Genomic DNA, 22,914 nt, shown 5'->3' on the forward strand with positions numbered 1-22,914 from the left:
ATTTGCTTATTCATATGGTATTTCAATCGAACAGCTCTCATCGGTAAAATATGTAAGATGTTTCCCGACCTCAACCATAATTTCCGTTGTGAATTTGCAAAACACTAAGCTTTTTCACGAATTGAGTATATTTTGAAGGAAACCGAATACAAATCAACTGGAAGAAGCGATGTCAACATGATAATCAAGTCTGATCCCCCATACTTTGACATTGCTTACATACAACTTTACAAAAATTCTAATTGTTATTGAAAAAATTATCGGAACTGCTATTTTGATAAATCTAGTTCATTAGAAAACGAGAAAATTGTAAGAAAAAAGGCACATCGAAAATGCGTTTTAAAAAATTGATTTCACTAAATTTGGAATCATGAAAGCGTTTAGCAGTGTGCGTATGAAAGGACGGAAAAATGTCTGACCAAGCAACATTACAAAGTAATATTTCTGGAAAGTGAGGTTGATTCCATCAACCTCGTTTCCACCATCATTTAGAGAACAATTCATACTTTCATTTATTCAACTACATTGAATTACTCGATATATTTCTCAACTCATTTCAATAAAATCAAATGAATTCGCCCCGAAACCTATGAAATAACCAACATTGTCCAGATAATTAAAACGAATTGTTTTTCCTCTGTAGCTGTTCCATTCACTAATTTCGATAACAAAGAGATCCGTTTTTGTAAATGATACAAGGGATGCGGCGTAGACCTGCATATTGCACTCTGCATACCCCATGGCTACAATCAAACATGTACTGCATAGTTAGAGCCCTGAAGCACCCCAGGGATTATCACTGGGGTTTGACATACGGGGGTGAAATTGTTGGATATGCATACGGAGAAACTTTTTGTACCGTCCAATTCATTTATGTCTATCATAGTGTCTGTAATAGTATTGTACGTTATACCTGAACGTTATACCTTATGTAGAAACCGAGTCCGGATTATGAACGAGACTGTTTGATATTTTTCACTCACTAAATAAACCAATGTGATGCTGAAATGAAAGATTTACTTTGTTAGTTACTTATCAAAGGAAATATTCCATTTACACTTTTGTAAAAACCTCATCTGAAATGAAACGACATACAAAGTCTATTCCTCCTTTACAATTTGTATAGTCACAAAATAAATCTCATTATGAAACTATTTCTCGGCCTTTTCCTTATCGCCACATTCCAATAAATCAAACCTCTAACCAAAAACTACAGACTAAAAAGTTTGACATTGATATACACGCGAAACGCGCCAAATTCAAAATTGAAGAAATTTAATTTCTTTACACATATATTTTACAAGTAGAAAAACCTCAAGATTATTGAAAGGTATCTAGGGAGTATGGTGAAAGAGGCAAATCTTTGCCCAATTCGTTTATTTTTTGTACATTGATTTGTGAAACGTCGTGGAGCAGCTTTGGACATAGGAATCTGCTGTAATGGTTTGGCCCGGTTGCAGAAAATTATAATGAATCACACCAACCGCTAACCATGGTCTTTATTCAGTGGGTTTTCGCCTTTGGAAAGTGCCTAGGAGGTTCATCGATGACCAGCCACTGTCCTAAACGTCTCATGTTGTCGTGGAGGATCCACTTTTCATCACACCCGACGCTCCAGTCCAAAAACCATCGTTTTGGCTGCGCAAAAGCAAAGAAGAACAGACTTAGAAACATGGTAATATCTCTCGATCGATAAAATCGTGGGGCAACCATCAAAAACCGCATGGGAGCTCAGGTCCAGTTCTTCCGGTATCCCACGCAACGTTTGCGATGGTTCAGTCTCCACCAGGTTCCTCAAATCCTCCTCCTGGATCACTGCGGTGCTCATCTTCAAGGCTGTAATCTCCGGAACAAAATTTCGCAATCCAACGTCGTCTGAAAAAGGCAAAACATTGAGATTTTGCATTATCATTTTTGTGTGAGAACTGATTAAAAGCCGATTCAAATATGTAATGGCTTTCAATAACAAAAAGCACGGTATCGGATGCCATGGTGTTCGATTTACAGGCCGCAGATGAGGAAAGGGTAAGTTACTTTACTGAACAGATTGAAAAAAAAATATATTGGCTCTTGTAGCTGCTTGATTTTGATAATTTCCAATTATCTTCACTTCTCACAACTGTGACTGTATTGAAAAATTAGACTGCGAGCATTGTGAAGCCGAATGTGACGGATTCTGTACCGAACCCCGTTGTAAATTTTCCGGCCGATCCGCCTCCAAATCGTACGCGCGGGAAAAATTTGCCACACATTCAACACGCTTGTTATCCCGGCTAATATTCACCCACTTGAATTAAACAATAGTAAATCATAAAGTTTTCAAGCGCATACACGAAATGAATTAAAATTTTACAGCAGTTATTCAAAAGCGTGTCAGTTTCTAGCAGGCGTTTATTGTTTTTGTCGTTTACATTTGGGAAATTAATTTTCCGCCGACATAATATGCCCCCGAAAGTCATTGCGGATGATAATTTAGGGTGGAGCTTGTTTTATTTCGACAGAGTGTGTGGGTGAAGAACGCGCAATGGGGGTTGATTATGGTGGTGTACTTTTTTCCGAGGGAGCAGCTGCAAAGGAATGAGGTCGCGACTGGTAAAAATATTGGCAACGACAATTTTTTCCCAGTTATTCGGATCGGATAATTCTGTATATAATGTGTTTGGAAACTTGAATAAATTTCTCAAATACTCAAAATATTGTGGAATTCGATCTACGGTTCCTCATACGAAGTTGTTCAACTACCCATGGTTTATATCAATGCGGGTCACTCCTATAGTTCGTTTATTTCCACTGGACTGTGGAGGAGTATTATGAGGAGGTGTTCAGTCTTGTTGGTTAAAAATACTTTCTTTTGATGAGCAACAGCAAATTCTACGAGTACACTTTGATTTCATTCTGCAGAAATACCAAGAATCGCTCTCCTATGAAGATTACTGGACCAAATAATTGTCGATTGGCCCATCCATACGTTGAAGTCATGTATTTCAGTGATTATGAGCTAATACGTCTTTTTATTCGTTCTTATTTACAAAGAATTCATCATCTTAGTCTGCTGGCAAAAAACGGTTATTAAGAGGGGACAAAAAGCAGAAGTATTGACTTGATTCTCACATCAAATCATGAGAGTAGAGCAAATATTCAACAGTGGTCGTAGGCTCCTGGACGTAATTTTTTCGACATAAAAAAAATTGTGGTATGTTTTTACCAGCATGTAAATTGAGTTGGGATGGTTGGGAAATATGTTTGTTCCGATCCATAGAAATTGTGATCACCATGAGAACCATTTAAACTGCAGAATAATACCAGGAGTGACAGAAAAAATTATTGCGATGAGCCGGTTTACACACCACATGTTGAAAATATGAGCAAAATATTTTGTTGGGATGACAGAAATCAAGCAGAATTCAATGCGACGAATATGTAAGGTGAATGCGTCAATAACACTAGCCAATAAATAAGAAAGAAAATTGCGACTATTTTATATAAAAATTTTCACATATTATAGGGAAATATAAGATCAAAACAAGAGAAAAACAATATATTTTGAGGATAAAAGACTTTATTTACAATACACAAGTCTTTTCTGCATAAAATTTTTGCAAATATTGACTTTCGTTTATATGTTTCTTCGTTTTCCCTCATAAGGAATCAACAATAATCCCCCATCATTGCTGCATCTCATCTGCCTTGGTAACGTTGCTCCATTGTCAGTATGTCTTGATGGAACCCCTTGTTCGTCACAGAAAGCACCTACATTGTCCGGGAAAAAATTCAAATGGGAGTGCAAGAAATATTTTGAGAAACTTGTGACTTCCCATTCTGCAATAGTTTTCAAGTAGTAGTTCTGCAAGTGTTTCGTAATTTTCTACTTTTTTTTCCCTAAAAACTCCCAAACAATTCTTTTTAAAGAACTCCACCACGCAGCTAATTCAACATTACTTAATTTTTGATCAAACTGTTGATCACTTAGTAGTTTTTTAATTTGTGGTCCAACAAATATACCCTCCTTGAGCTTCGCATAGATTAATTTTGGAAAAACGTGTTTGAGATATTTAAACGCATCACCTTCTTTGTTTAATGCTTTCACAAAAATTTTCATTAACCCCAGTTTAATGTGTAATGGAGGTAACAATTTTAATCTCTTGGAGGCCATTCTTTTACTTGATAATGGCTCTGTGTTGCCCTACTGTTCCAAACGCAAAGAAAAGATCAAAACTTCGCAGATCCACCCTGAAGACCTAGTAATAATCTCCTATGACTTTTAGGTTACCACATATCTGCCACTTATACGTATTATAACTTATTGCATATAAGAATAAGTGACATACTTTCGTGTGTTTCCTTCATGGCAACTGCATTTATAAGAGGAATAGAGGGTCTTTTGTTACCATTATGGAGCAGAACGGCTTTTAAACTTGTTTTAGACGAATCTATAAATAAACGCTCAATTTAGGGAAAAAGCAAATTTGGAATGTCGTGTTCATTACATTTTTGTGAAAAAAATCATAACTTAAAAATCTTACGTGTTGGGAAATTTTTACCATCATTTTCGCATTTAGAGACCAAAAATCAACAAAGAACTAACTGCCTTTGGCATTTTGGCATTACAGTAAATTTGCTATAAACTAATGTAATTCGTTGGGCGTCAAATTTCGGACTTGGAGCCGAGCTTGACTTCGCTCTAATACACCCTTACCCTAGACGGTACAATAATCAATACTAATTGAAACACTATATTGTTCGGTTAGACGAGTTTCAAATGTATCGCATGCTTATTGAAAGTGATGGAAGCTACATTGACGTTTATAACGTATATTAGCAAAATTTGCCTCAGTCCAATTGAGATGTCGAAATGAGAGTACTTACCTGAACTCCACAATCTTTCGAATTTTCCAAACACAACCGTCAGTGAAAGTTATCAATTTTGATTGTTCTATTGATGGAGCAACAATGAAGCTAAGGATTTTTTTTACATATTTGTGCATTTTGTCAAGTATAGATACGTTTTGTTTTGTGTTTTTCTCATCACTATTTCCACACGGCTTCCGCAGCGTTGCTCAACGTTTCCGATATTAATTTCATCGGTATTTTTCCGCGACCGATGATAAATCCGTTTTTTATGGGCCGCGATAAATTGACCAGCTAATTGTTCCGTACCCAATTCGGTACTCCTCTCCTCTCTCGCCCGTCCGTGTAGTTGTCGCGTATACAAACCTTGCTCGGATTATTTAGCATGTGAATTCGTTTGTCACAAATTGCTCTCCCTATTGGTCTACATGCATTTCTGTCGTCATTTGTTTTCCGCGAAATTTACGGCCTAATTATAAATCGCTGTCTGTATTTGCGATGTGTAATTTACGGGCGGATTCCCCACTCGGCGACGCGCGGTCGATTCGAGTAGTTTACAGTTGCGATGATGGGGTTGCCTTCGCTATTGGCTGGTGGTGCTACAAACACAGGCCAAGAAGACTGCGAAATTCTTGCTGGTGATCATCTGACCGCTATTCGTCTCCAACTGTACACAAGATATGAGGGACTTGAACTAAAGTTGAACTTTTATTCGAAACACAACATTTGTTTACTTTATCAATATACCTGAAAATAAACAGGGGCCAGAGAAATAATTTAAAACTGTTTCAGTACAGCAAGAATAGACCAGAGTTGACTACTAGAGTATTTAGAGGACTTTTGCTTAGGCAAGGGCACAAAGTGACAGGTAACTCTGTGTTTCATCGCAGACAAAGCAATCTGGTATCTGTAGAGTAGGGAGGGTGAGTGTAAACTCACAGCACTTAGATCACATGTGGCCCGTTGTACATCCTCCCGAGGAGTTGCCCTCCTAGGTCATCGTCCATCCTGTCCTTTCCAGGAAGGTGGACAGGTCACTAGGAGACATCTTCTTTATATTAGAAGGTATAGGCCAAGACTCGCCAAACACACACTCTCTTTGGCAACCTTGAGGTGTCTCACGGTAGTCTCCGCGAAGGTTTTGGAAAATGTCGTTGCGCGGCTTCTTCAACCTTCGTGGGGTGCCCTTCGTGAGCACAAGTGAGGGAGCTTTCCTGCAGGGGCAGCGGGTTCCTTGCCTTCATTCAAGGCGCCCGCCAGGAAGTGTCCTTGCTGTTGGAGGTGATCTGCTATGTCCAGTCCAAGCGGTAGATTGCCGTGGACATTTCTGTTCATTCCATTTAGATTGAGGTGAGCACTTCTGTCCAGCCTCGGGGTTGGTTTTTGTTGTTTCTGTTTTTATGTTGTTCCATTCATGTGTGTTCCCACGAGAGTACTAAGGGAAGACTTGGTCACCTCTTGCAGAGCCCCGCATTACCAGAGATAGGCTGATTACAATGAGGTTTCGCCCAAGGGGATTGTTCGTGACCGCATATCACCTTGCGGCCATTCAGCTGTCGGTACGATTCCTTACACCCCAGCTTGAGTAGGCTGGTCCACGGTGACATGTTTTGGATAGGCTTTTGAGGAGTTTCAGTTCCCCTCACCCTACATATTTCTGACACTGACCAGGAATCCGGCGACCCCGTCCGTAAGGCCACTTTGGCTTTTCGGACAGGGCCTCCAGTCCCCAGGCCGTTCCCCTCTCGGCCACCTGGGGACGCGCCCAATAGGTAGCCCAAACCACAGGCAGACGAAGCAAATGATAGACTTAGCAGGAAGAGATGCGCCTTTATAACGCTGGATATACAGAACACTTTCAACTCTGCACCATGGAAAGGGATCCTGAAGGAAATCAAAAGAAGAGATGTACCTACAATATAATTGCCGCCTACCTTGAAGAGAGGATGCTACTGATGGGATACAAGGGAAAAATAAACATCCCCTGTGGGGATTGGTCCCTCATTCTGGAACATATACCATGGTTAAGTACTGAATCTGATGGTTCCTAAGGAAGTTAACTTGATAGGCTACGCAGGTGACCTATGCATAGTGGTGGCAGAAAAAAATTAGAGAAGTCTGGTAAGAACTTCCAATAGAACTGTGATGGATACAGTCGAGTGAATGACAGCCAAGCAACTCAAGCTTGTACCTCAAACGTCAGAGGTAGTACTGCTGGCAGCAAGCGGGACCATCTGTAGCCAAGAATCTATTAAATACCTGGGTGTCCACATGGTCCCAAAAGCCAAAAGCAATGTAAGTAGGTTAATTAGCTTTTCGGGATGGCGTCCGAAAACCAGAAGGATACAACAATCTGGAAAAATGCCATGGAAAAAAATATAAAGCAATAAAAATAGCATGTGCGTATAGAACAGAATCAACCAAAGCTCCGTTGATGAATGCAAAAACTCCCCCAATGGACCTGCTTGGGGAAGAGGAAACAGTGGTACAAAACAACGTACCAAAACAAGGTTACAAGTCATTGAAAAACTGCAACAACTTCGGGAGATAGACGATGGAAGGGCCAACGGGACAAGAAGACTTATAAGAGACATAGAACCAAGGATGATTTTCAAATCTCATTAGCGACCTGGCATAGTACAGTTTCCTATCGCTATAGAGTGGCAAATCGCATTGGCGACCTGGGTTTCTATCGCGATAGAGTGGCAATTTGTTCGAGGAAGGTATTCATTCAGTCGGGGTCAAATAAAAAATGGAGCAATAATATAAACACAAGAAAGAAGCCTACCTGGCGTACCACTGGGGAAAATAGAAACTTCTTCACAAGTGACATAGACAAAAAGAGTGAAAGTATTTCGGAATGATAGACACGGTACAGCACACAATTTTTGAATGCAAACGTTGGGAAGAACACAGATGAAACACAGAAATGACGACAGGAGAATTATCACTGGAAAATATGACAGGGAAGATGCTCAGTATAGAGAATACTGGGAAGCCGTTACTAAACTCCCCGAAAACCATCCTGGCAAAAGAAAGAACTGAATGAATAATGATGAAGTACTGAAGAAAAAGAAAGAGCCCTGAACCATCACTACAGTCTTCTACTCTGAAGTAACGTCCGAGGGCGGTTCCAGAGTAGCTCGCTTAACTCATGAGTGGTTAAGTCGGTAAGAATCAGGTCTCAGGGCGACCAGGCTCTTTCGAAGATTTGTCCACTCGCCGAAAAAAACTGTGTTGTATGCTGATGTGATGTAGTCGATCAGATAAAGGAAGCAATTTGTGGGAAATCCAAACTAAGGCTGGGAGAAAATAACACAACACAACAAAAAATATTTTTTGAATGTTTCCTACACTAAATTAGTCAATTTCTACTAATTTTGGGGTGATAAAAACGAAAATAACAATGAAAAATTTTCATTAGCTCTGGTTTTTGAGATACACAGTACTTAATCTTAAAGAGTAGTTATACTATACGTGAAAAGTGAAAGTACATAAAACAATATTGTTATGTTTCTTTTAGAATATTTTAAGTACAAAATGAATAAAAAAACATTATTCTTAGTGTTTTGACAAATAAAAGAAGTTTGTACCACCAAATTTCAATTAAGTCCATCCGATTCATTGTAAGATCGCTGTCGTTTAGCTTGTCTTTTATAAAACACTTCTGGAGCATCCCTACACACAGACCAGCAGTAGTCTGCAAGCATTGCTTCATTCCAACGGCCCTGATATCTCTGTTCCATTAAGGCAATGTCTTGATGGAATCTTTCTTCATGTTCGTCACTCACAGCTCCACAGTTTTGTGGAAAGAAATTAAGATGAGAGTGAAGAAAATGAATTTTTAAGGACATGTTGCATCCAAGTTGGTAAAGTTATCATCTCTTTTGTTACCTAAAAACCCATGTACAACCCCCTTAAAGGCTTCCCAGGCTCTTTTTTCATTTCCTGTTAAAATCATGTCAAAAGCAGGATCATTTACGATTTCACGGATTTGAGGCCCAATAAAGATGCCTTCCTTTCCTTGACTTTAGCATCACTCAACCTGGGAAACTTTGCTCTCAAGTACTTAAAAGCTTGTCCTTCCTGGTCCATGGCCTTCACAAAGTTTTTCATTAGTCCCAACTTAATATGTAATGGGGGAAGGAGAACATCCTTAGGATCTACAAGAGGCTCGTAAACTACATTTTTCTCATTAGGGTTTAGGTCTCGTGTAGGCCAGTTCATTTTTTTATAGTGAGATTTTCTATCCAGACTGTCCCACAGACACAAAAAACAACAGTACTTGGTGAACCCTAATTGCATTCCTAGGAGTATAGCAATGACTTTCAGATCACCACAGATGTGCCACTTGTGTTGTTCATATTTGATTGATTGGAGAAGTGTTTTCATATTTATATACGTTTCCTTCATGTGAACTGCATGACCTATAGCAATAGAGGGTAGCTGATTTCCATTATGCAGAAGTACAGCTTTTAAGCTTAGTTTTGAAGAGTCTATAAACAGTCTCCATTCAGATGGAGTGTGATCCAAATTCAAGCAGTCCATCAAACCATTAACATCAGAACAAACTACGAGGTTTTCTTTTTCCTCAAAAAAAAAGGAAGCAAATCTTTTTGACGCTGTCTGTACTGAGATATTTTCACATCATGTTTTAGAAGATTCCACTGTTGTAGTCTTGACCCTAACAGCTCAGCCTTTTCCTTAGACAAGCGAAGATCTCTTATAAGGTCACTCAACTCTGCTTGACTAATTCTGTGCGGATCACTAGACCTATCGCTTACCTCAAAATCAGGGTCATAGGATGTAGAAGGATGGGTTGCTCCTTCTAAACATTCTTCATCACCTTCCTCTAAAATTTCATAGTTTTGGGGTGGAGAAGGGACTGGCAAATTGTCTGAGTGTGGTACAGGCCGAAGAGCAGATGGGAGATTAGGGTATTTAACCGTTCCTCTTCTCTTCATAGATAAACCTTGCTTAATGGGAGGAGTTAAGCAGAAATAACAGTCGTCTGTATGATTGGTAGGCTCACGCCAAACCATAGGTACTGCAAAAGCCATTGCCCGGTTTTTATTTTTCAGCCACTCTCGCAATATGACGGAACAAGAATTACATATATATATATATGAGGAGCCCATGATTTATCTTGGTCCCCAACTTTCACACCAAAATAATGTTCAGAGGCTGTCTTAACGATAGGTGTCATTTTACGTTTCTGAGCCTTAAATGTTATTTCACCACATATATAGCAAAAGCTATCGACAGAATTCACACACTGTCGAGGCATTTCAGATCAGCACTTAAATTAATTTAAAAATCAACTTCACACGATAATTTCAATAGCAACCACGTGCGTACAATTGACAAACTCACATAGGTTATGTTTACTACTTAAGAACAGCTGATGAGAGGGGTGTTATGTAAACAAACATGTGTACCAACTGTTGGTGATGAAATATTTCATTTGTTGAAAACTCAATATACATATATATAATATAATGATACTATATCTTGAAAACAAGAGCTAATATATAATTTTTATGGTCACTTTCGGTTTTAACACGTGGAAATACATTAAAATCATCTAATTTCAACCACAAAAAAAAATTTTGTTGTGTTGTGTAATCAACCAACAAAGGCATAGGAAGTAATATATGGAACGATATCATTTATTCTTGTTGTTTCTAAATCATGCCTCTAAAGTTTGAAGACCATCTGCAGAAATCTAGGTGCTTGTTGGTTCAGAATTGTTTTGATACGAGTTGAGCATTGTTGGTAACTTGAGCTATTTCCGAATTCCCAGAATAAATCACTGATACCGGATCAATACACTACATTCGTTTGGATCTGGATTTGGTTCGGGACATAAAATTATGGGTTCAAAATTTCAACTGTTATGACGTATATCAGCTTTGAAAGTGAAGTATGTATCTTCACAAAAACAAACAAAAACAAATCTTCAAAGATTATTTATATGTTGGAATTGCTATTCAAAGATTATTACAAGAAAGAGAAATATGATGAAGAGAATCTGGCTGGAGACCATAAATATAGAGAGTTCACGCCGACAGGCGGTGGAAGTTGAGAAAAAAAAATGAAATATCAGTTGCGAAACATGGAAAGAAAATATCTGGTATCTGGGGATTGTACCTGTTTGGTTAGATATTAATTCCAACTATAAATATGGTCAATAAAACTTAGTCACAAAAGACCAACACAGAAGCTGAAAGGTATTAAATTACGCCAGGTTCTATTATTAATTTTTTCCAACGCAGCCGACGACTGACCATGCTTGCGTGCTGCATAAATAAGATGATAACTGAAATTATGACTGGTTTGACAACGGACGGCAATACGATATACGTAAATCAGAAGATTCCTCTCCTCTTTCGAAAGCCTCATAAGTCAGACGTGCTGATAGAATCTGTTACTCGTTTATGCATATTAAGCCTCGACCGTTCGAATGTGTGCACAAATACAAATCTTTAATTTGTATTTTGTATTTGTTTCGTGTTGCGCTTGGTTTATAGGTCGGAATAGAAAGAAATGGATACTTGTAAGTAACCGGTATGAAATGCTGTGTATTTATATGGAGTTTATGAATTTATGGAGGGTATTTAGACGGCTGTGACCGGCGCGGGGAATTGCAAAAATATTCAAATTTATGGATCGAGGAGACACGCGATATGGGTTCGGTGGTCGATGGATCTTTATTTCTGAGTTATGGACTTTGTTCTGTTTCAAGAGCCATGTTTGTGCTATTCCATTCATGTTTACGCGTGCTACATATGTAATAAAGGGTCTTCAATTAAGCGCTTTCTATCTTTGAATTTAAATAAAGTAAGGGTGTGTGAGATATCGAAATTTTCGTTTGTTTGAAAGACCCATCGATGCCATTATGTGCGGAATATATCATTGTTCTAATGTCCGCCACGACTTCTATAGATGGATCGCATTCGAAACCTCTAATTTCACTAGTTTACAGCCAATTTACGACCGTAATGCAGTTCTTTGTTAATTTTTGGTCACTAAATGCGAAATTGATAGTAAAAATATCCCCTACACTGAGTAAATTGTTTAAAATCTGACAACACAGCATCTAAAACAAGTTTAAAAGCCGTTCTGCTCCAAAAGACCCTTTATCCACCAGCTCAAAGGGTAGGGGAGCTAAGCTCCAGCCTGAAAGAGATCAAGATGACGTGCAGACCCTTTATCCCTATACGCCTATGACACGGCTCTCCTCTTCCTCTCATCTTCCATGGGTCGGGAGCTCGGCGTCGTCTATATGCAACGTGCATTGGACGACCTTGAGCGCTGGTACCTGGAATGGAAGATCCGAGTGAACCCGGAAAAGACTTAGGCGATAACCATGGGAAGATTGCTATCTTCTCCGGCCAGAAAAGTGAGAATCTCTGGAAGGGAGATTGACTGACAGCGCGGGTAAAGTACCTCGGTCTTCTAATAGACCGTAGGCTCACTCACGTATGACGAACTAACAAATTTACTTTTGGAAAAAGACTGGGGTTATACATATAGTGACGTTGATGTTTTTTCAGAAATGTTTGTACATAATATTGTTTCCTCTATCGATTGAAAACAAATCATAAAAATTGGTTTAATGATGCAGCTACTGATGAAAGGAATAAAGCATATAAAAAATGTGTGTTAACTAATGAGGGAGGAGAGACCGGATTCTCTATAAACAGGCTAAACATAATGTCGTCAAAACAATGAGAGAGTCAAAAAAATATTTGAAAAGAGAAATGAAAATTTCTATGTTTTTTACCACTTTTATTTGTAACTAACATTACTGCAGTTTCGTCCCAGATGGACATTTTCAAACTTAAACGATAAACGACAGATGAAGATACTTAAGTTCACCAACAGCGCAAATAGACGATCCAAGGCTTGAAAATACATAAATATAACGATGAAAATATATACAGATATATCAATGCATGATAACTAAAGTGATCATACTCTTCAGTAACAGGTGAGTAAATGTAACAATATATAGTACAATTTTATAATAGAAATACTTATACACATCACGTAAAATTGTCTCTTTTGATTTACAGGAATCCTACTAGTAGTGTAATCTGTAGAAGACAGCATTTATGAAAGTTTTGTGTGCTCTACCTGATAAATTATAGATAGATTAATACAAAACTGTTTTTATTCGATTGACGAATATATGAGTACGCCAACTACTGAACTTTTGAAATGACTTGTATATTTTTTAAGTATTAGTTTTAGTTGTTTTACGACAGTGTATGTTTCTATATATATGTGTGTATATGTGTATGTATATGTGTATATATGTGTGTGTGGGTATATTTATATGAATTTTTCAAGAACACGAGTGTGAATATGTTCCTATTTGACATGCTACAAATATTTCATGTATATAACGTAGCCAATAAATATCTATCTATCTATCTATCTAGAGTACAATTATATGACATCTTAAAGGTTGGTAAGAAACATAATAAATATTCTACAACACCACTAATTCCTTTTTTCCTTTTCAGAGATCGGTGTGGCATTATTACGGTCCACATATGAAAAACACCCGGTTACCTATATGATGTGAATTTATCCTTTGAATAAAAAAATATTAGTATAACACGCTTTTGTTCATGATTAGGTACTGTAAGTTGAATATGGTTCAAGTTGACCGAGTGAAATATAAGCTACACCTTGAAAGAAATAGCATTTGATAAGGATGGAATAATGCATGGCAGAAGAAAATGCTATAAGATCATCCAATTCAGGTCGAAAGAAGTTGCTAATCATCGACCTATAGTGCTCGCCGTTGACAGTGATGGCCTGGTCAACATTGTTCTCAAGGAAATATGGACCGATGACGCCGCTAGCACAAAATCCACACCAAACAGTGAATTTTTGTGGATGCATAGGCCAATCTTGGATCTCAAGTGGATTGGTATCGTCCCAAATTCAACAATTTTGTTTGTTCACGTATCGATTCATCCAGAAACGGGGCTCATCGCTAAAGATGATTTTTCGATGAAGATTAGGTTCAGTTGCCCTCTGCTCCAGATCCCATTTAGCGAATACACATCGTTGTTAATGGTCGTTTTTCTTCAGCTCCTGGATCACTTGATTTTTGTGCAGGATCAAGCTTTGGTCTGCGAAAGGCCGAGTTCTTGTGAGCCAAGCGAAATCGACTTCCTCGGATTCCCTTGCACTCTCTTACAGACAGCAGCGATGTTTTTGTCCGATCTTACGTTTTGTCGACGTAAGGGTGTTGTTTGATCTTTCACTGAACCAATGAATTCCAATCTATCCATCAGAACTTTTCGTGTGCAAGATATGCTGTATTTTTTTTCATTATAAATATTTCATCCTGATATTACTTTTACTTACAAAAAAATACCTCATGTCCAACCTAAAATATCCATGTAGCATTACTTTCGTTTTTTTTTTCGGAGAATGCATATAACTGAAAAACCTCCATTTCGTTTTCTACATTTTCCGTTACTTCTTCAACACTATCTGTATCTGTGTATCTGTGAAGTAGGGAGGGTGAGTGTAAGCACAGCACTTAGGCCACATGTGACCTATTGTACATCCCCCCAAGGAGTTGTCCTCCTAGGTCGTCATCCATACTGTCCTTTCCAGAAAGGTGGACAGATATCCGGGAGGTATCTTCTTTATATCGGCACACACTCTCTCCGGACATTCACATAGGACGTGCCTGACAGTTTCATCTTTCAGTTCAAACATCCTGCGTAGAGGTGTGTCCACTAGCCCCATTTTATGGAGGTGTTCTTAGTTGACAGTGACCAGTCAGAAATCCTACTGTAAGGCATTGATTTTTCCTGGTCATCGCTAGATATTTCTTCGGCGCCAGCTTTCCAGGGTCGCCCAGGGTGATCCTGGTTTGGTACTTCTGGTTCCTACCAACCACGATGTATTAGCCTTGATACCTTTTCCGTTCAATCAAAATGATTTTGTTGAAGAAGGGAGTAAAAACCATATAGATTTTCCTGGTAAAATTTTAGGTAATGTGAAACAATGGTTCGTACAAATGCTGTTAATCTTTCTATTACCTACAGCTGGTTACTTTCACTCTTTTGATGAATGTACTTTCAGTGGAAATCATGGAAACCCATTTTTCGCCCACAAATTTCATCCCATACCACCCCCTTACCTTCTTTCCACATTTATGAATTATTTTTTGTTCCTTATTTTCAAGAATATTTCCATTAATCTACGTCAGAAATGAAATAGCTGACCTTTATCACCGTGAGAATAAATCTTACTACATCTGAAGATCATAACGTCAACATTGGTACTCATGCCGGTTGTGTACACATACTCTCGCTGACAATAACCACTAATACGTCCTAATTGAAAGACCTTAAGTGGTCATTATATTTTAGAAGAGTCACTCGACAATAGCTTGAAGCAGTCACTCATTATACGTGGCACGAGTTCTTTTGTTGTTGTTCTTTCGGGACAGTTCGCAGCCACTTGGGCTTGTGATACCCCGAAAACGTATAGTAATGGGCCGGATGGAGCTTTGAAACGTAATATTTCAGTTCAAAGTAGCTAGAAATGTTTTGACCTGCATAATCGAGTTTGAGGACTTTGATAAATCCTTAAAAAAATTACGATATTTTAAGCATCGACTGCTGTGATCATTATCGTCTCCTTCTGGGCTTTGCAATGGTAATGTCTATCTGATAATAGCGGACGTAAATGGAAAATGTAAACCATTTACAGCTTGACGAATACCATTGTTGAAAAATTAAATATACTTTCAGATACGGAAAAAGTAACTAAGCAATCACTCGCAATTTTTTATTTCGTTAGATTGTCATAAGCCGCAGTACTGTAGTCTTTGGAGTATAACCTCAATTTATTTATATCTTCCTAATAACCTTCTTGATGAATATTCTATCATTAATAGTATCAAAATTGGCGTGAAGTTATCCACAGATTTCTGGCCACACATGCCGACGTAGAGGAAAATAAAAATCTGTGGTTGGGATACGAAATTATTAGCACCCGTACTAATATCTGTGGCTGGAAATACCTATTCACTATAGGTTGAACGTGGAATTATTGAGACTATTTGGTGTTTAACTTTTTATAGAATCTTGAGTAGATTGACGCGTTGATAATCGTTTTCTCATCAACAATACAAATTTGGGGTAAGATAAAATTGGAAATATTAGACTTACTTTCCAATACCCAATTATAAAAATGATATCCGATGATGTGCGTTCATCAAAATCACACAACTTCCATAGAATCTTGGGTAGATCGATATAGTGAAAACCGTTTTCTTGTCACTCATACAGATTTCGAGAAAAAAATTGTTGCAACAATCAGACTCACTTTCTAAAACACCTTGTAGAATTGGAATCATATGATGTGCATTCATGAAAATTACAAAACTCTCATAGAATCTTGGGTAGATCGATCTAGTGAAAACCGTTTTCTTGTCACCCATACAGATTTCGAGAGAAAAATTATTGCAACAATCAGACTCACTTTTTAAAACACCTCGTAGAGTTGGAACCATATGATTTGCGTTCATGAAAATTACACAACTCTTATAGAATCTTGGGTAGATCGATATAGTGAAAACTGTTTTCTTGTCACTCATACAGATTTCGAGAAAAAAATTGTTGCAACAATCAGACTCACTTTTTGAAACACCTTGTAGAATTGGAATCATATGATGTGCGTTCATGAAAATTAAAAAACTCTCATAGAATCTTAGGTAGATCGATCTAGTGAAAACCGTTTTCTTGTCACCCATACAGATTTCGAGAGAAAAATTATTGCAACAATCAGACTCATTTTTTGAGATTCCTTGTAGAATCTCAAAAAATGAGTCTGATTGTTTCAACAATTTCTTTTTCGAAATCTGTTTAGATGACAAGAAAACTGTCATCACCAAGTTAATCTACTCAAAAAACTATGGAAGTTGTGTGATTTTAATGGACGTACATCATCGGATATCATTTTTATATGGGGTATTGGAAAGTAAGTCTAATATATTCAACTTTATCTTACCCTAAATCTGTAATTTTTGATGAGAAAACGATTATCAACGCGTCAATCTACTCAAGATTCTATAAAAAAGTTAAACACCAAATAGTCTTCATAATTCCACGTTCAACCTGTAGTGAATAGGTATTTCCAGCCACAGATATTAGTACGGGTGCTAATAATTTCGTATCCCAACCACAGATTTTTATTTTCCTCTACGTCAGCATGTGTGACCAGAAATCTGTGGATAACTTCACGCCACTAGTATCAAATATAATATATAACTCATGAATCACACGTTGAAAGGTAAGGCCTCGTTAATCCTCAGCTCGCACAAGTTATCAGTTCGGATTTGCAGTTTACTACAATTACAAAACTATTACTATCACAAAAATGATTTCAAACCTCATTGACAACTGAAACCCACAATAATTTTGATAAAAATAGGTTTTTTTCATTAACTTTTTTGAAAGGCATACCTAGAGTGACGAATCTGACAGAAAATAATATAGATTGGAAATAATATAGTTTGTGTGTCACTTTGATTTGAAATTATGATTCGTAAGTTTTCTTCACTCAGTAATTAGATTCAATATTCACCACAAAGAAATTCATCAACACACTAGTAACTATCTGTTTCTGTGTGAAGTGCCGCAAAGTACCGCCTATTACAAAACACAACAAAGTTTTTGTTTCGGGGTTGAAATTAGATGATTTTAATGTATTTCCACGTGTTTAAACCGAAAGTGACCATAAAAATTATATATTAGCTCTTGTTTTCAAGATATAGTATCATTATATTATATATATGTATATTGAGTTTTCAACAAATGAAATATTTCATCACCAACACCAATGGCTTTTGCAGTACCTATGGTTTGGCGTGAGCCTACCAATCATACAGACGACTGTTATTTCTGCTTAACTCCTCCCATTAAGCAAGGTTTATCTATGAAGAAAAGAGGAACGGTTAAATACCCCAATCTCCCATCTGCTCTTCGGCCTGTACCACACTCAGACAATATGCCAGTCCCTTCTCCACCCCAAAACTATGAAATTTTAGAGGAAGGTGATGAAGACTGTTTAGAAGGAGCAACCCATCCTTCTGTTTAAATCTGTTTAAAATCTGTTTTTCCGTTAATCAGCTGCCGCCCCCATACGAACGACAACTCTCAGAAGTTAAGAAACTTGTGCGAGCTAAGGACTAACGAGGTCTTACCTTTTAACGTGTGATTCCTAACTACATCCTATGACCCTGATTTTGAGGTAAGCGATAGGTCTAGTGATCCGCACAGAATTAGTCAAGCAGAGTTGAATGACCTTATAAGAGATCTTCGCTTGTCTAAGGAAAAGGCTGAGCTGTTAGGGTCAAGACTACAACAGTGGAATCTTCTAAAACATGATGTGAAAATATCTCAGAACAGACAGCGTCAAAAAGATTTGCTTCCTTTTTTTTTGAGAAAAAAGAAAACCTCGTAGTTTGTTCTGATGTTAATGGTTTGATGGACTGCTTGAATTTGGATCACACTCCATCTGAATGGAGACTGTTTATAGACTCTTCAAAACTAAGCTTAGAAGCTGTACTTCTGCATAATGGAAATCAGCTACCCTCTATTGCTATAGGTCATGCAGTTCACATGAAGGAAACGTATATAAATATGAAAACACTTCTCCAATCAATCAAATATGAACAACACAAGTGGCACATCTGTGGTGATCTGAAAGTCATTGCTATACTCCTAGGAATGCAATTAGGGTTCACCAAGTACTGTTGTTTTTTGTGTCTGTGGGACAGTCTGGATAGAAAATCTCACTATAAAAAATGAACTGGCCTACACGAGACCTAAACCCTAATGAGAAAAATGTAGTTTACGAGCCTCTTGTAGATCCTAAGGATGTTCTCCTTCCCTCATTACATATTAAGTTGGGACTAATGAAAAACTTTGTGAAGGCCATGGACCAGGAAGGACAAGCTTTTTAGTACTTGAGAGCAAAGTTTCCCAGGTTGAGTGATGCTAAAGTCAAGGAAGGCATCTTTATTGGGCCTCAAATCCGTGAAATCGTAAATGATCCTGCTTTTGACATGATTTCAACAGGAAATGAAAAAAGAGCCTGGGAAGCCTTTAAGGGGGTTGTACATGGGTTTTTAGATAACAAAAGAGATGATAACTTCACAGCATTGGTTAAAGAGCTTCTTCAAGCTTACCACCAACTTGGATGCAACATGTCCTTAAAAATTCATTTTCTTCATTCTCATCTTAATTTCTTCCACAAAACTGTGGCGCTGTGAGTGACGAACATGGAGAAAGATTCCATCAAGGCATTGCCTTAATGGAACAGAGATATCAGGGCCGTTGGAATGAAGCAATGCTTGCAGACTACTGCTGGTTTGTGTGTAGGGATGCTCCAGAAGTGTTTTATAAAAAACAAGCTAAACGACAGCGATCTTACAATGAATCGGATGGACTTAATTGAAATTTGGTGGTACAAACTTCTTTTATTTGTCAAAACACTAAGAATAATGTTTTTTTTTATTAATTTTGTACTTAAAATATTCTAAAAGAAACATAACAATATTGTTTTATGTACTTTCACTTTTCACGTATAGTATAACTACTCTTTAAGATTAAGTACTGTGTATCTCAAAAACCAGAGCTAATAAAAATTTTTCATTGTTATTTTCGTTTTTATCACCCCAAAATTAGTAGAAATTGACTAATTTAGTGTAGGAAACATTCAAAAAATATTTTTTTGTTGTGTTGTGTTATAACAACAAATGTATCGGGTTCCCTGCCAAAGGTCGCCCTCTTTTTTTCGGTCCATCTGAAAAGGGTCTTCAATAAGGTGTCACAATAATTTATTGCTCTGTAAAAATCATTCTAAGAATCATTTAACGATTTTTTTTCACATGGCGCCAGTCCAGCGTAGGCACTCATCACATAAAAATGTCGCCACAAGGAACGGGAGAGATTTTCGACCCTGGACCTCCCATTGCCAACTTACGTCGATCTTATTATAGCCCAGTTAATGTGGACAATGTTTTCATATCTAGTTCGTCACCGGCACATGGAAATTACTATTGAATTTGAAAGATTATGATGACTAAATGTTCAAAGGCATAAATCTAGAGATCATTCCTTATATTAACTAACAATAATTGACATGAAGAAATGATTGACTTGCAAAGTTTCTTACTGCGAGAAGTTTTTTGAAGATCGTCTTGTCTCTCACCACCAACTGAATAGAGTAATTTCGTGTCCAAAGTCCAACTCAGTTGAACTTCTCTTGAAATAACTATGTCAATAGTTATAATTTTAGCAATTTCCCATCAATGATGCCTCGAAACCAGCAATGACTGGACTATCTTCACCATCCTACCACGAATTAATACCATCGTTTATCATGGGACGACCGTGCGGAGATCCTTGCCCGTCACACTGTCACCTCCACGTGGTACTGACAAAGAGCCAATTGATTTTATAATCTTTTCAATTTACTACATGTTATTGGTACGACACAATAGAGATGGACAAGCGAGATAGAGCGAGGAATATAGGCGGCCCGCCGAGAGAATTTACCGTGCCAGCGGGAAAATACTTGATGAGAAAAATGTGATGAGTAACGGTGCCTCGGCAGTATGACGTTGTGGTGCAATTTTTTCAAAATCTTCGGATAATAGTTCAATGGGAGAAACCTCAGATAGAAAAATTATTTATTGAAGATATATCTTGAGTGTAACAAGGAAAGGATATTCTTCAGTAATACAGAAACGAGTTCGATGTCACTGTTTTTGCCACAGGATGTTGTTACTCAAATGGCACCGGCTGTTTTTATGTTTTTCCTTCAGAGCCTACGTCTGTATAACTGGCATACTTCTTCTTAATTGAAAACTCTACTATCAATAATTTTTGCCAAGATCAAGCCCATCAGTCAACTTAAAGTTATGGAAGAGGACCTAGCAAGGACTGACAAATGAAGATCCATCTCTATTTTCACCAAAAACACTGAAAATGAACTGCCTGCTACAAAATTATTCTGTGTTTACAAAAGTATCGTAGCGAATTACCTAACTCTGCTATTCCAAAAACTAGTGTCCAAATATTTTTGAATTTCTCTTATCAAAAGTTTCTTTATAGTTTCACAATCGTTCATCAACCTATTCCCCTTTTCATTCAGTCGTATAGTGAGTTCTTTGTCACGTTGTAAATAGCCCTGTGGATGTATTGTTTGGTATTCCTAACTCCACTTTTCCCTCCCATCTGTTACTCAGTTCACAGCCCCTCACAATATGTCTGATGTCTTCCCCACTTTCTTCATATGTCAATAATTCTATTTTGTCCCTAAGCCCCTAATTTGTGTCCCTATGTCTCTACTGAATATTTCTGCGAGTCTCTTTGTCTTTCCACTACAAGATCATCTACTCAGCACCTCAGCACCTCTGAAATATCAGCTCTCCGTTTTGGCACGTCACCAATGTTCACATCTTCACCAATTTTTTCCTTTTTTACAATTACTTTTTTTTACAATTACTTTCGCCGATTACCCCCTGTAAGGATCATAAGACTAACTACATAGTTGAGGTATCTGTTCTTACTCAAGACCCCCCATTCCATCAATAAATTCAAACAGCATTTCATCGTTATTAACCAGGATGGTCTCTGTTAGCAACCTACCGCTTTCGATTTTACCTCAATCCCTTCAAAGATATTTTTTCCACATGCTGTAGGTTTGGCGGGACTCTTTTCCTTTGCATTCATTTCATTGTTTCATTTTGTTCGTCTTCATCATACGTGCCTCCCCCTTTCCTTTACTCTCGCTAGTTCTACATAGTTGAGGTATCTGTTCTTACTCAAGACCCTCCATTCCATCAATAAATTCAAACAGCATTTCATCGTTATTAACCAGGATGATCTCTGTTAGCAACCTACCGGTTTCGATTTTATCTCAATCCCTTCAAAGATGTTTTTTCCACATGCTGTAGGTTTGGCGGGACTCTTTTCCTTTGCATTCATTTCCTTGTTTCATTTTGTTCGTCTTCATCATACGTGCCTCCCTCTTTCCTTTACTCTCGCTAGTTCTTTGGTCGATTCAGAATAGCACGTTAATTTATTGGTTATTAACTTGAACCATTTGGCAGAAATACAATAAGTGCAGTAAATTAAATCGTCTCAATGAGAATATCATTAGATGATCTTTATTACTGATATTTTCATCATCACCAAAACTTCCAGTGGTAATTCAGCCAACATACTCGTAATTTGAAAAAAAATATAACGAGTAGCTGAAGACAGTATGCTATTCAGTAAAATATTGAAGATAGGAAGGTATCCTGCCTCTGTTGAAACCTTCAGAATATCTTCTGGTGTAATTTCTTCACCTCAGAACTCTTATCTAACTGCTTCATCTTCTAGTTCAAGTGCTTGTTATTCTAGATAGTCACAAATGACTTGGCCAATCTTGGATGTATCAGGATTGATATCGTACCTTTATCTTTCTCCATAGATGGGCCTTAGATTAATTTAGGAAAAAATGACCTATATCTTCAAGAGTCTCATCTAAATCATCAAAGCGAACCACATCCAAGGACGAAGTAGGTTTAACTTCAATAAAAAGAAAGTTCAGAGTTTTCCTTCTCTATTCAGTTGGCAGATATTTCCGGTGTATAATTTAGGAAATATACTTTTGAGGACGCGGAAACAACCGTAATGGAAGAGTTTATCAATATGATGAAACTAAATCAGTAATAAATCTGAATAGGAATGAATCTGTTAAAAAAGATAGATGATATTTATGCTAAGACAGTGATGAGAAAAGAATGTAAAGGAGAGAAATGGAAATACATAGGCCGTAAAGAGGGAGCGGAGAGATCAGAACGGTAGATATAGAAGAGGAAGAGTATAGAGACCAGAACAGAGTTTGGGAGTTCACCACGTTTCTCACGTTTCATTAAGTCTACTCCGTTTAGATTATAGTACATGATTGTGAGCTCCGTATGAAATATCCAAAGGTGTTAGTGCGTCTGATGGGGTTTTCGTTTTG

The 22,914-nt window shown here is 37.6% G+C and overlaps 1 protein-coding gene across 4 annotated transcripts in view; it reads left to right on the forward strand.

Annotated features, from left to right (window-relative positions):
* The window catches only part of sowah (ankyrin repeat domain family member sosondowah), a 164,375-nt gene that overhangs the window by 7,537 nt on the left and 133,924 nt on the right, over window positions 1–22,914 (forward strand). The gene's annotated exons all lie outside the window — the stretch shown is intronic.

The sequence above is a fragment of the Leptinotarsa decemlineata genome, unplaced genomic scaffold, assembly GCF_025532065.1.
Source record: "Leptinotarsa decemlineata unplaced genomic scaffold, Ldec_3_MD MMD2_tig00001719_RagTag_RagTag, whole genome shotgun sequence".
Lineage (NCBI taxonomy): Eukaryota > Metazoa > Arthropoda > Insecta > Coleoptera > Chrysomelidae > Leptinotarsa > Leptinotarsa decemlineata.